This window comes from Bubalus kerabau, chromosome X, assembly GCF_029407905.1.
Source record: "Bubalus kerabau isolate K-KA32 ecotype Philippines breed swamp buffalo chromosome X, PCC_UOA_SB_1v2, whole genome shotgun sequence".
Classification (NCBI taxonomy): Eukaryota; Metazoa; Chordata; class Mammalia; order Artiodactyla; family Bovidae; genus Bubalus; species Bubalus kerabau.
In genome coordinates, this window is record NC_073647.1 from 101,533,614 (window position 1) to 101,546,320 (window position 12,707).

Consider the following 12,707-nt stretch of genomic DNA (forward strand, 5'->3'; position numbering starts at 1 on the left):
AGGAGGAAATGGCACCTCACTCTAGTATTCTTGCCATGAGAACTCCATGAACAGTATAGAAAGGCAAAAAGAAGATGAGCCCAAACACTACTGAGGAAGAGCAGAGGGCAATTACTAATAACTCCAGAAAGAATGAAGCAGCTGGGCCAAAGCAGAAATGATGCTCAGTTGTGGATGTGTCTGGTGGTGAAAGTAAAGTCTGATGCTGTAAAGAACAATATTGCATAGGAACCTGGAATATTAGGTCCTTGAATCAAGGTAAATTGGACATAGTCAAACAGGAGATGGCAGGATTTACATTCATATCTTAATCAGTGAGCTAAAATGGACAGGAATGAGTGAATTTAATTCAGGTGACCATTATATCTACTACTGTGGGCAAGAAGCCCTTAGGAAAAATGGAGTGGCCCCCATAGTTAACAAAAGAGTCCAAAATGCAGTACTTGGATGCAATCTCAAAAATGACAGAATGATCTCAGTTTGTTTCCAAAGCAAACCATTCAACATCACAGTAATCCTAGTTTATGCCCCAATCGTGATGCCAAAGAGGCTGAAGTTGATTGGTTCTATGAAGATCTACAAGACATTCTAGAACTAACACCAAAAAAAAGATGTCTTTTTCACCATACAGGGTTGGGATGCAAAAGCAGGAAGTCAAGAGATACCAAGAATAACAGGCAAGTTTGACCTTGGAGTTCAAAATGAAGCAGGGAAAAGGCTAACAGCGTTTTGTCAAGAGAACATGCTATTCACAGCAAACAGTCTTTTCCAACAACCCAAGAGATGACTCTATACATGGACATCACCAGATGGTCAATACCAAAATCAGATTATTTTCTTTGCAGCCAAAGATGGAAAGGCTCTATACAGTCAGTAAAAACAAGACCTGGAGGCTGACTGTGGCTCAGATCATAAGCTCCTTATTGCAAAATTCAGGCTTAAATTGAAGAAAGTAGGGAAAGCCACTAGGCCATCCAGGTCTGACCTAAATCAAATCCCTTATGATTATACCGTGAAGGTGACAAATAGATTCAAGGGATTAGATCTGGTACAGAGACTACCTGAAGAACTATGGAGAGAGGTTTGTGACATTGTATGGGAGGCAGTGATCAAAACCATCCCAAAGAAAAAGAAATGCAAGAAGATAAAGTGGTTGTCTGAGGAGACTTTACAAATAGCTGAGAAAAGAAGAGAAGTGAAAGGCAATAGAGAAAGGGAAAGATATACCCTACTGAATGCAGAGTTACAGAGAATAGCAAGGAGAGATAAGAAGGCCTTATTAAATGAACAATGCAAAGAAATAGAGGAAAACAATAAAATGGGAAAGACTAGAGATCTCTTCAAGAATATTAGAGATATCAAGCGACTATTTCATGCTAGGATGGGCATGATTAAGGACAGAAATGGTAAGGACCTAACAGAAGTAGAAGAGATTAAGCAGCGATGGCAAGAATACACAGAATAACTATACAAGAAAGGTCTTAATGAGCAAGATAACCATGATGGTGTGGTCACTCACCTAGAGTCAGACATCCTGGAGTGTGAAGTCAAGTGGGCCTTCAGTTCAGTTCAGTTCAGTCGCTCAGTTGTGTCCGACTCTTTGCGACCCCATGAATCACAGCACGCCAGGCCTCCCTGTCCATCACCAACTCCCGGAGTTCACTCAAACTCACATCCATCAAGTCATTGATAGAATCCATCTATCTCATCCTCTGTCATCCCCTTCTCCTCCTGCCCCCAATCCTCCCAGCATCAGAGTCTTTTCCAATGAGTCAACTCTTCACATCAGGTGGCCAAAGTACTGCAGTTTCAGCTTTAGCATCATTCCTTCCAAAGAACACCAAAGGCTGATCTCCTTTAGAATGGACTGGTTGGATCTCCTTGCAGTCCAAGGCACTCTCAAGAGTCTTCTCCAACACTACAGTTCAAAAGCATCAATTCTTTGGCGCTCAGCTTTCTTCATAGCCCAACTCTCACATCCATACATGACCACTGGAAAGACCATAGCCTTGACTAGATGGACCTTTGTTGACAAAGTGGCTTAGGAAGCATTATTACGAACAAAGCTAGTAGAGGTGATGGAATTACAGCTGAACTCTTTCAAATCCTAAAAGATGATATTGTTAAAGTGCTACACTCAATATGTCAGCAAATTTGGAAAACTCAGCAGTGGCCACAGGACTGGAAAAGGTCAGTTTTCACTCCAATCCCAAAGAAGGGCAATGCCCTAAATGTTCAAACTACTGTACAAGTGTGCTCATCTCACATACTAGCAAGGTTATGCTCCAGATTCTTCAAGCTAAGCTTCAGAAGTACATGAACTGAGAATGTCCAGATGGACAAGCTGGGTTTCAAAGAGGTAGAGGAAACAGAGATCGAATTACCAACATTCATTGGATCATTGAGAAAGCAAGTGAGTACCAGAAAAACATCTACTTCTGCTTCATCGACTATACTAAAGCTTTTGACTGTAAGGATCACAAAAAACTGAAGAAAATTCTTAAAGAGATGAGAGTACCAGATCACCTTACCTGTCTCCTGAGAAACCTGTGTGTGAGTCAGGAAGCAACAGTTAGAACCAGACATGGAACAATGGACTGCTTCCAAATAGGGAAAGGAGTATGACAGACAAGACTGCATATCGTCACCCTGTGTATTTAACTTATATGCAGAGTACATCATGTGAAATGCCGGGCTGGATGAATCACAAGCTAGAATCAAGATTGCCAGGAGAAATAGCCACAACCTCAGATATGCAAATGATACCACTCTAATGGCAGAAAGTGAAGAGGAACTAAAGATCTTCTTGATGAAGGTGAAAGAGGAGAGTGAAAAAGCTGGCTTGAAACTCAACATTCAAAAAACTAAGGTCATGGCATCTGGTCCCATAACTTCATGGCAAATAAAAAGAGGAAAAGTGGAAGCAGGAAAAGTGGCTTTTATTTTCTTGGGCTCCAAAATCACTGCAGATGGTGCCTGCAGCCATGAAATTAAAAGATGCTTGCTCCTTGTAAGGAAAGCTATGACAAACCTTGATGGCATATTAAAAAAAGCACAGACATCACTTTGCCAACAAAGGCCCATCCAGTCAAAGCTATGGTTTTTCCAGCAATCATGTGTGGATGTGAGAGTTGAATCATAAAGAGGCTGAGCACTAAAGAATTGATGCTTTCAAAGTGTAGTGCTGGAGAAGACTCTTAAGAGTCTCCTGGACTTCAACCAGTCAATGCTAAAGGAAATCAATCCTGAATATTCATTGGAAGGACCTATGGTGAAGCTGAAGCTCCAATACTTTCGCCACCTGATGCGAAGAGCCAACTTATTGGAAAAGACCCTGGATCTGGGAAGACTAAAGGCAAAAGAAGTGGGTGGCAGAGGATGAGATGGTCAAATAGCATCAGTGACTTGATGGAAGTGCATCTGAGCAAACTCCAGGAAATAGTGGTGCACAGAGGAGCCTGGCATGCTGCAGCCCATGGGGTTGCAAAGAGTCGGACATGACTTAGGAATTGAAAAACAACTGCCTGTCAGAGCACAGCTTATGGGAGGAGGGGGGGAATGAGGCCTAGAAAGAATAGGAAACAGTTGAATATAGAAGACTAGTGTGGACAAAATATATCACTTGTCATATCAGGAAACAAAGGATGTTGTGGCCATCAAGCCATGAGCCTTGCAGCAGCCCCAGACTGTGCACCCAAAGGGGATTCAGGATGGAGAAAAAGAGGGTACTAGCCCAAGACAGTTAAGGCACATATGAAAGGAATGATCTCAGTGAGCCCAGACTCTTGCCTCTTCCCATACATATGTTGTTGTTCAGTCACTCAGTCATGTCCAATTCTTTGTGACCCCATGGACTGCAGCATGCCAGGCTTTCTTGTCCATCACCATCTCCTGGAGCTTGCTTAAACTCATGTTCACTGAGTCAGTGATGCCATCCAGCCATCTCTTCCTTTGTTGTCCCCTTCTCCTCCTGCCTTCAATCTTTCCCAGCATCAGGGTCTTTTCCAATGAATCAGTTCTTTGCATCAGGTGGCCAAAGTATTGGAGCTTCAGCTTCAGCATCAGTCCTTCCAGGGTTGATTTCCTTTAGGATTGACTGGTTTCATCTCCTTGCTGCCCAAGGGACTCTCAAGAGTCTTCTCAGGCACCACAGTTGAAAAGCATCACTTCTTTGGCACTCAGCCTTCTTTATGTCCAACTCTCACATCTGTACTCGAATACTAAATGTCATATCCTGTCCTACCACCCTGCATGAAACAGCCCATCACTCCTTGAGGATCAGAAGAGATGGAACCTTACTTACCAACTTAATATTTTCAAGTGTACAGTTTAGTCGTGTTATGTAACCAACTTCTAGGACTTTTTCACCTCACAAAACCAAAGTTCTACATCTATTCATCAACGTCTCCCCAATTTCCCCTCCCCTCAGCCCCTGGCAGCCACCATTCTGCCTTCTGACTCTATAAATCTGACTACTCTAGATACCTCAGAAAAGTGGGATTACACAGTATTTATCTTTTGGTGACTGGCCTATTTCACTTAGCCACTTAGTCCTCAAGGCTATGTCTGCTGTCCGCCTTATAACATGTATTGGAATTTCCTTGTTTTTAAAGGCTAAATACTACTCCATTGTATGAATATATGGCATTTTGTCTATCCATTCACTTGTTGGTGGACATTTATATTGCTTCCACTTATTCTCACCGCTTTTAAAAATTAGTGTCACCACCGGCTCACGGAAAAGAATAACCCACACTCTCTGACCTGCTTCCTACAGCGCACTGTCATCTGTGTGTCAGAGGCCGACCCTCCTCCCACTTTCTCCTATACCATCCCTCCTGTGTCTCCCTTCCTTTCTTACCCTCACATACATCCCTGCTCCCTCTCAACCAATCCCGGTTCTGGGCCTTTCATTTTATTAATGTATTTTTTTAATTATAGCTGAGATATAATTGGCCTATGAGTGTATGCATGCTAAATCACTTCAGTGGTGTTGGACTCTTTGGACCTTTTGCACTGTAGCCCACCAGGTTTCTCCGTCCATGGATTCACCAGGCAAGAATACTGGTGTGAGTTCCTATGCCCTCCTGCAGGGGATCTTCCCAACCCAGGGATTGAAACGGTACCTCTTATATCTCCTGCATTGGCAGGTGCGTTCTTTACCACTAGCACCACCTGAGAAACCCATAATTGGCCTATCCACCATTGTGCAAATTTTTTTTCCAAAGTCAGTTCCCTTTATTAAATGGTCATTTTTCACAGGCCAGAAATACAAAATAAAAGTAGAAATAGGCCCCGGTTAGGAGCTACAGACCTGCCCTCACAGGACCCCTGCCTGCAGCAACTTGTACAGGACAAGCAGCAGATACATCCCAAAGGTCAGGAAGGCAGGAGGCGCCCTGGGATCCAGCCCTGCCCTGCCCCCCAACACCCAATGTCTCCCCAGATTATAAAGAGCCATCTTCTGAAGCCTCAGAGTGAGACGCCTCCCCTGAGGCCCCAGGGAAGTGCAGGCTAGCAGGAAAGCTTGTTCATATGGCACAGAATCCAAGGACTACATTTCATAGGAGAAAACGGGTGCCAAAACACAAGTGGGGAGACTGGGGCTGGGACGGGGCAAGCCCCAGGAGACAGAATCTTCTTCCTCTCTATTCATCAGATCCTGAGGCAGAGTCTTCTGAGCTGGGGAGAGTACTGGCTAGTTCCTCTTCTTCAGAGTCCTCTTCTTTTTGCTCTTGTTCTCTCCGGAAAAGCTCTCGTCACTGGACGCAAACTCTTTGCTCTTGAAGCTCTCGCTCAGCTGCCTTGATGAAGACTTCGATGATGAGCCCCTGGAGGGTATGGATTTCTTCTCCATCTTCACCTTGACTTTCTTCTTCTTGGACTTATCCCTCTTAGAGCACTCTCCCCGGCCCCCTTCATATTCTTTTATGGCTTTTTCATATTCCCTCCTGACATCCTCAGCCTTGTGATCCCACTCCTCTTTCTTCTCCTTGGGCATTCCCTTCCAGATTTCACCAGCCTTCTTGGATAGATCCATGATACTGATGCCCAGATGGTCTGACTTGATCTTCTCTCAGCTGGCATTGAGCCACAGCATGTAGGCATACATGGGCCTCTTGAGGGCATTAGGGTCTTTGCCCTTCTTTACCTCCATGGGCTTCTTGCGGCTCTTGCAGTCCTTGGCCATTTTAGCCTTTTTAAGCTGCTTCTGTTTCTTCTCTTCCCGGTCACTGTCACCCTCCATTACTGGAGGAGCTGGCAGAGGCGTTGCTGTCAAACTCCTCTGCCACGTCTTCCTCCTCTTCACCCGGGTTGAATGACTCATCACTCTCTTCTCTGGAGTCATCGCTGCTGTCATTGGCATTCTCCTCCCAGATCTTGCCCTCCTCCTTCATCCGCTCCAAGTAGGCATTGTGCTGGTCTTCCTCCGAGTCAGCATATTCATCGTAGCTGGGGTTCATGCCCTCTTTCAATCTTCGGTTTTTGATGCTGAGTTTCTCGGCGTTGACAAAGTCGAACAGCTTTCCGTACTCCTCCCTCTCAATGCTGCTGAAGGTATATTGGGTGCCCTGCTTGGTCTCAATTTCAAAGTCAAAGGAATGCGTGGTGGTGGTACCGTGGGCAAAGTTGACAAAGGAGATCTCGTCGAAGCAGGTGTGCACGGGCAGCTTGTGGATGTAGATAAAGCCCCGCTCCAGGGGGTACAGCAGCCCTGAGCTGGCCTTGTGGGAGCAGGTGATGCACTGGGCCCCCAAGTGCCCTTAGAAGTTGTCGGGGACTGTGATCTTGTGGTTCACCAGTGCTTTCATGACCTGGCTGACCATCTCATAGAGGGATCCTGACATGTTCTTGGTGAGCTGCCCCTCGAAGGGCTTCTTCACTTCCTCCTCGTTCATGTTGAGCATCAAGGAGATGTCCTCATCCTTGGAGAAGAGGAGGATGAGGAAGTGGTAACGGGTCTAGCCCTGCTTGATGTGGGGGTCCGGGCTGATCACGAAGAACATCTGGCGCTGGTCCTTGTGGGGCAGCAGGAAGAGCCACAGCACCTTGGTGTAGGGGATCTTGTCGTCGAAGGTCTTGCATGCAGGTGCAGGGAGGTGGGGTAGATGCGGATGTTACAGTGGCCTCAGGGAGTCAGACACTGCAGCTCCCGGAAGATGCAGATGGCGTCTCCGGTGACCTGGATCACGTCCACCTTTGACAGTACATTCTGGGAGAAGGCCTCGTCGGGGTCCACATTGTCTTCCTGGGTGGACAGCACCTAGAAGCACACCTCCATGAGAGAGACCTCCGCGTCATCATTCTGGTGGAATTCCAGTGTCACCTCATTCTTGCCTGTGGTGTACTGGGACACATTGCTGAGAAGGATCTCGAAGACTGGCTGGTCTCCAATGTTGAGGGAAAGCAGCTGCCCACAAAACTTCACGGTTCCCCAGTTCCAACCCTTCACACATAGGTCCTTCTCCATTAGCTCCAGGCAATAGCGAGTTTTTAAGAAATCAGAGAGTTTCTCAAATTCCGATTCTCCGAAGCTATCGTACTTGTAGACATGGCCATTCCTCATGAGCATTTTAAGCCCATGGCTCAGAGCTATCCAGGGCCAGATGCCTTCTGTCAACTCCCCGGCCTGGATGTTGTCCACATTGCCCGTCTTACTGTTCTTAAAGTTGATGCCCTGGCGGTTCAACCTCAGCCGACTGTCATTCATGGAGCCTTTCACCTCCTGATACACATCATTGAACTCCAGGGTTTCTGCTATGCTGACCTAGCCCTATTGGTGCCCGCCAAAACTCCTGGGTGGGCATGCAGTTGCAAGGCGTGCTGGGGATCTCCTTGAGCTGGAGCCTCGCAGCTGCTGGCACCCAAGCATTGGGAGCCCAGGGGGTGGGGTGCACAGTGGGCAGGCAGGGGATGGTCCGGGTCACTGGGCAGGCTCTTCCTGCATGTGCAGCCCCACATCCTGCCACCCATTGTGCAAATTTCAGGTGACAATGTGTCTGTTTGATATACTTACATGTTGCAATATGATTACCACTATAGCATTAGCAAACACCTCTATCATGTCACATAATTGTCATTTCTATTTATGGTGGGGAAAATTAAGATCTAGTTTCTTAAAAGGGAACTCTGGTATACTGGTGGGAAGGTAAATTGATGAAGCCACTTTGGAAAACAGTATGGAGATATCCAAAAAACTACCATATGATCCAGTAATTCCACTTCTGGGTATATATCCAAAGAAAATGAATATGCTAATTCAAAATGATACAATATTATTTAGCAGCTCCATTTCTGAGTATTTTTCTGAAGGAAAAAAACACTAATTTAAAAACATACATGTATAAAATAAACAAGGTCCTACTGTATAGCATAGGGAGCTATATGCAGTATTCTGAAATTAACCATAATGGAAAAGAACATGAAAAAGAGTATAACTGAATCCTTTGCTGTATACCAAAAACTAAAACAACATTGTAAAGCAGCTATACATCAATAAAAATAAGAAAATAATGCACCCTTAAAAGAGAAAAGATACATGCACCCCAATGTTCATAGTAGCAATATTTGCAATGGCCAAGATGTGGAAGCAACCCAAGTGTTCAACAACAAATGAATGGATAAAGATGTGGCATATGTTGTATATGTGTAGTGGAATACTACTCGGGCATAAAAAAGAATGGATTTTTGCCATCTGCAACAACATGGGTGGATCTGGAGGGTATTATGCTCAGTAAAATAAATCAGACAAAAGAAAATGCCATATGTTGTCACTTGTATATGGAATCTAAAAAATAAAGCAAGTGAATGAATATAACAAAACAGAAATAGACTCACAGATATAGAAAACAAACTAGTGGTTACCAGTGGGGAGAGTGAAGAGGGAGGAGCAAAATAGGAGTAGGGGACTAAAAGATACAAACTAGTATGTGTAAAATAAACAAGCAGGACTTCCCTGGTGGTCCAGTGGTTAAGAAACTGCCTACCAATGCAAGGTACACCAGTTTGATTCCTGCTCCTGGAAGATTCCACATGTCGCAGAGCAACTATGCCTGGGCACACAGCTACTGAGCCCATGCTACAGAGACTACTCCACAACAAGAGAAGCCACAGCAATGAGAAGCCTGCACACTATAACTAGAGAGTAGCCCCTGCTTGCTGCAGTTGGAGCAAATCTGAGTTCAGCAATGAAGACTCAGAGCAGCCAAAAATAAATAAATGCAAAAAAACAAATATACTCATTAAAAAATGCATAAAAATTAAGTTATGAGGATATACTGTGTAACACAGGGAATATAGCCAATATTTTATAACCTAAAATAAGCTATAAAAATTTTGAATCACTATGTTGTACATCTGAAATTAATATTGTAAATCAATTCTACCTCAATTTAAAAAATTAAAAACATCTAGTATCTTAGCAACTTTGAAGTTTATAATGTAGTATTGTTGATTGTAATCACTATATTGTGTGGGCCTTTCATTTTAGACACCATACTCTAACCCTGGGCTTCTGTAAGACTGTCACTGTTTCTTTTTTGCTGAGAAACACATCATACCCTGTACCAGCTTCCAGTGCTGCTGGTTCCTAAGCCCGAAGGTACAGCTAGAGCTTTTCCAAGTCAGTAAATTCTCCTATATGGCCCCCTGCTGCCACCTGCTGGCTGTAGTTATTATTGCTTCTATGAGCCTGTTTCCTAAGGGGTTCAGTTCATTTCAGTCGCTCCCTCCCGTCCGACTATTTGCGACCCCATGGACTGCAGCACGCCAGGCTTCCCTGAGCTTGCAGAGCTCCAACTCCCAGAGCCTGCTCAAACTCATGTGCATCGAGTTGGTGATGCCATCCAACCATCTCATCCTCCCTCGCCCCCTTCTCCTCCTGCCTTCAATCTTTCCCAGCATCAGGGTCTTTTCCAATGAGTCAGTTCTTGGCATCAGGTGGCCAAATATTGGAGATTCAGCTTCAGCATCAGTCCTTCCAATGAATATTCAGATTCGTTTGATCTCCTTGCAGTCCAAGAGACTCTCAAGAGTCTTCTCCAACACCACAGTCCAAAAGCATCAATTCTTTGGTGCTTAGCTTTCTTTATGGTCCAACTCTCACATCCATACATGACTACTGGAAAAACCATAGCTTTGACTAGATGGACCTTTGTTAGCAACGTAATGTCTCTAAGGGGTTAGCCCTTCCCATATCATCATCCATCATGGGATAAAATTTCCAACTACTTACAATTTTTTCCCTTCAGTATTTTCACCCTGCCCCGCTTTTAAAAGAAAGACCATTTAGCGAATCCATGTTCAGGTTACACATACTCTCATCAGATCAGATCAGATCAATCACTTAGTCGTGTCCGACTCTCTGCGACCCCATAAATCTCAGCACGCCAGGCCTCCCTGTCCATCACCAACTCCCAGAGTTCACTGAAACTCACGTCCATTGAGTCGGTAATGCCAACCAGCCATTTCATCCTCTGTCGTCCCCTTTTCCTCTTGCCCCCAATCCCTCCCAGCATCAGAGTCTTTCCAATGAGTCAACTCTTCGCATCAGGTGGCCAAAGTACTGGAGTTTCAGCTTTAGCATCATTCCTTCCAAAGAACACCCAGGGCTGATCTCCTTTAGAATGGACTGGTTGGATCTCCTTGCAGTCCAAGGGATTCTCATCAGCCTCATCAACATACAGAGAAAAAAAACTCTCTGTATTTGGTCATTTCATTTTGCAAAGGGACAGAGAAAGTTTCCAAAATGTTTATCAGCTCTCCTTATCTCCCTGGAAGCAGTTATATTATAATTAAATAAGTTGAACTATGGGTAAGTCTACAAAGTCCCAAGTTTTCTTTGAAACTCATTAAATGTTTCAAAAATCTTTTGAAAACATTTCAAAATAAAACAAGATTGTTTTTTGTTAACACAGACATAAAAATGAAACCTGTAGAATTACAAGAACCACTTTACAGACTGTTGGTTCATTTTGAAATAAGGTCACCCAAGAATGGAGAGTAGATCTTCTGCTTACGGATAAAACTAATTTGTGAATGGGCAAAACTGAAAACACATAAAGGTCCAAGCTCAAGTACTGGGAGTAAGGGATTAAAATTGTGTTCCTAACTATATCTTTATACATTATAAAATGTTTATTTCACCTTCTCCCTGGCTTCCTGCTTTACCTTCCCACTTCACGTTGGACTGTCTCCAGCACATGTACATGATAGACATCCATCCTGTCATGACAGATGTGGTCAATGACACTGGATATATTTTTTAAGGTCAGTGTAAGGATGAAGGAGAGAGGTGGGTGTCAAAGTTGATGATAGAGTCAGAGTAATGCCAAAGAATGCTCAAACTACTGCACAATTGCACTCATCTCACACTCTAGTAAAGTAATGCTCAAAATTCTCCAAGCCAGGCTTCAGCAATACATGGACTGTGAACTTCCAGATGTTCAAGCTGGTTTTAGAAAAGGTAGAGGAACCAGAGATCAAATTGCCAACATCCGCTGGATCATAGAAAAAGCAAGAGAGTTCCAGAAAAACATCTATTTCTGCTTTATTGACTATGCCAAAGCCTTTGACCATGTGGATGACAATAAACTGTGGAAAATTCTGAAAGAGATGGGAATACCAGACCACCTGACCTGCCTCTTGAGAAACCTGTATGCAGAACAGGAAGCAACAGTTAGAACTGGACATGGAACAACAGACTGGTTCCAAATAGGAAAAGGAGTACGTCAAGGCTGTATATTGTCACCCTGCTTATTTAACTTCTATGCGGAGTACATCATGAGAAACGCTGGGCTGGAAGAAGCACAAGCTAGAATCAAGATTGCCGGGAGAAATATCAATAACCTCAGATATGCGGATGACACCACCCTTATGGCAGAAAGTGAAGAGGAACTAAAAAGCCTCTTGATGAAAGCAAAAGAGGAGAGTGAAAAAGTTGGCTTAAAGCTCAACATTCAGAAAACTAAGATCATGGCATCTGGTCCCATCACTTCATGGCAGATAGATGGGGAAACAGTGGAAACAGTGTCAGACTTTATTTTTTGGGGCCCCAAAATCACTGCAGATGGTGATTGCAGCCATGAAATTAAAAGACGCTTACTCCTTGGAAGAAAAGTTATGACCAACCTAGATAGCACATTGAAAAGCAGAGACATTACTTTGCCAACAAAGGTCTGTCTAGTCAAGGCTATGGTTTTTCCAGTGGTCATGTATGGATGTGAGAGTTGGACTGTGAAGAAAGCTGAGTGCCGAAGAATTGATGCTTTTGAACTGTGGTATTGGAGAAGACTCTTGAGAGTCCCTTGGACTGCAAGGAGATCCAAGCAGTCCATTCTAAAGGAGATCAGCCCTGGGTGTTCTTTGGAAGGAATGATGCTAAAGCTGAAACTCCAGTATGTTGGCCACCTCATGCGAAGAGTTGACTCATTAGAAATGACTCTGATGCTGGAAGGGATTGGGGGCAGGAGGAGAAGAGGACGACAGAGGATGAGATGGCTGGATGGCATCACTGACTCGATGGACGTGAGTTTGAGTGAACTCCGGGAGTTGGTGATGGACAGGGAGGCCTGGCGTGCTGCAGTTCATTGGGTTGCAAAGAGTCAGACATGACTGAGCGACTGAACTGAACTGAACTGAACTGAATGTTCTGGGAATTCAGCCTTGGGAAAGATAGTGGCTTTCTTGTGGTTAGATAAAAGGAATAG

The 12,707-nt window shown here is 44.3% G+C and overlaps 1 pseudogene; it reads right to left on the bottom strand.

Annotated features, from left to right (window-relative positions):
- Positions 1-5,648: 5,648 nt before the first annotated feature.
- Positions 5,649-8,065, bottom strand: LOC129640114 (FACT complex subunit SSRP1-like; annotated as a pseudogene).
- Positions 8,066-12,707: the final 4,642 nt, after the last annotated feature.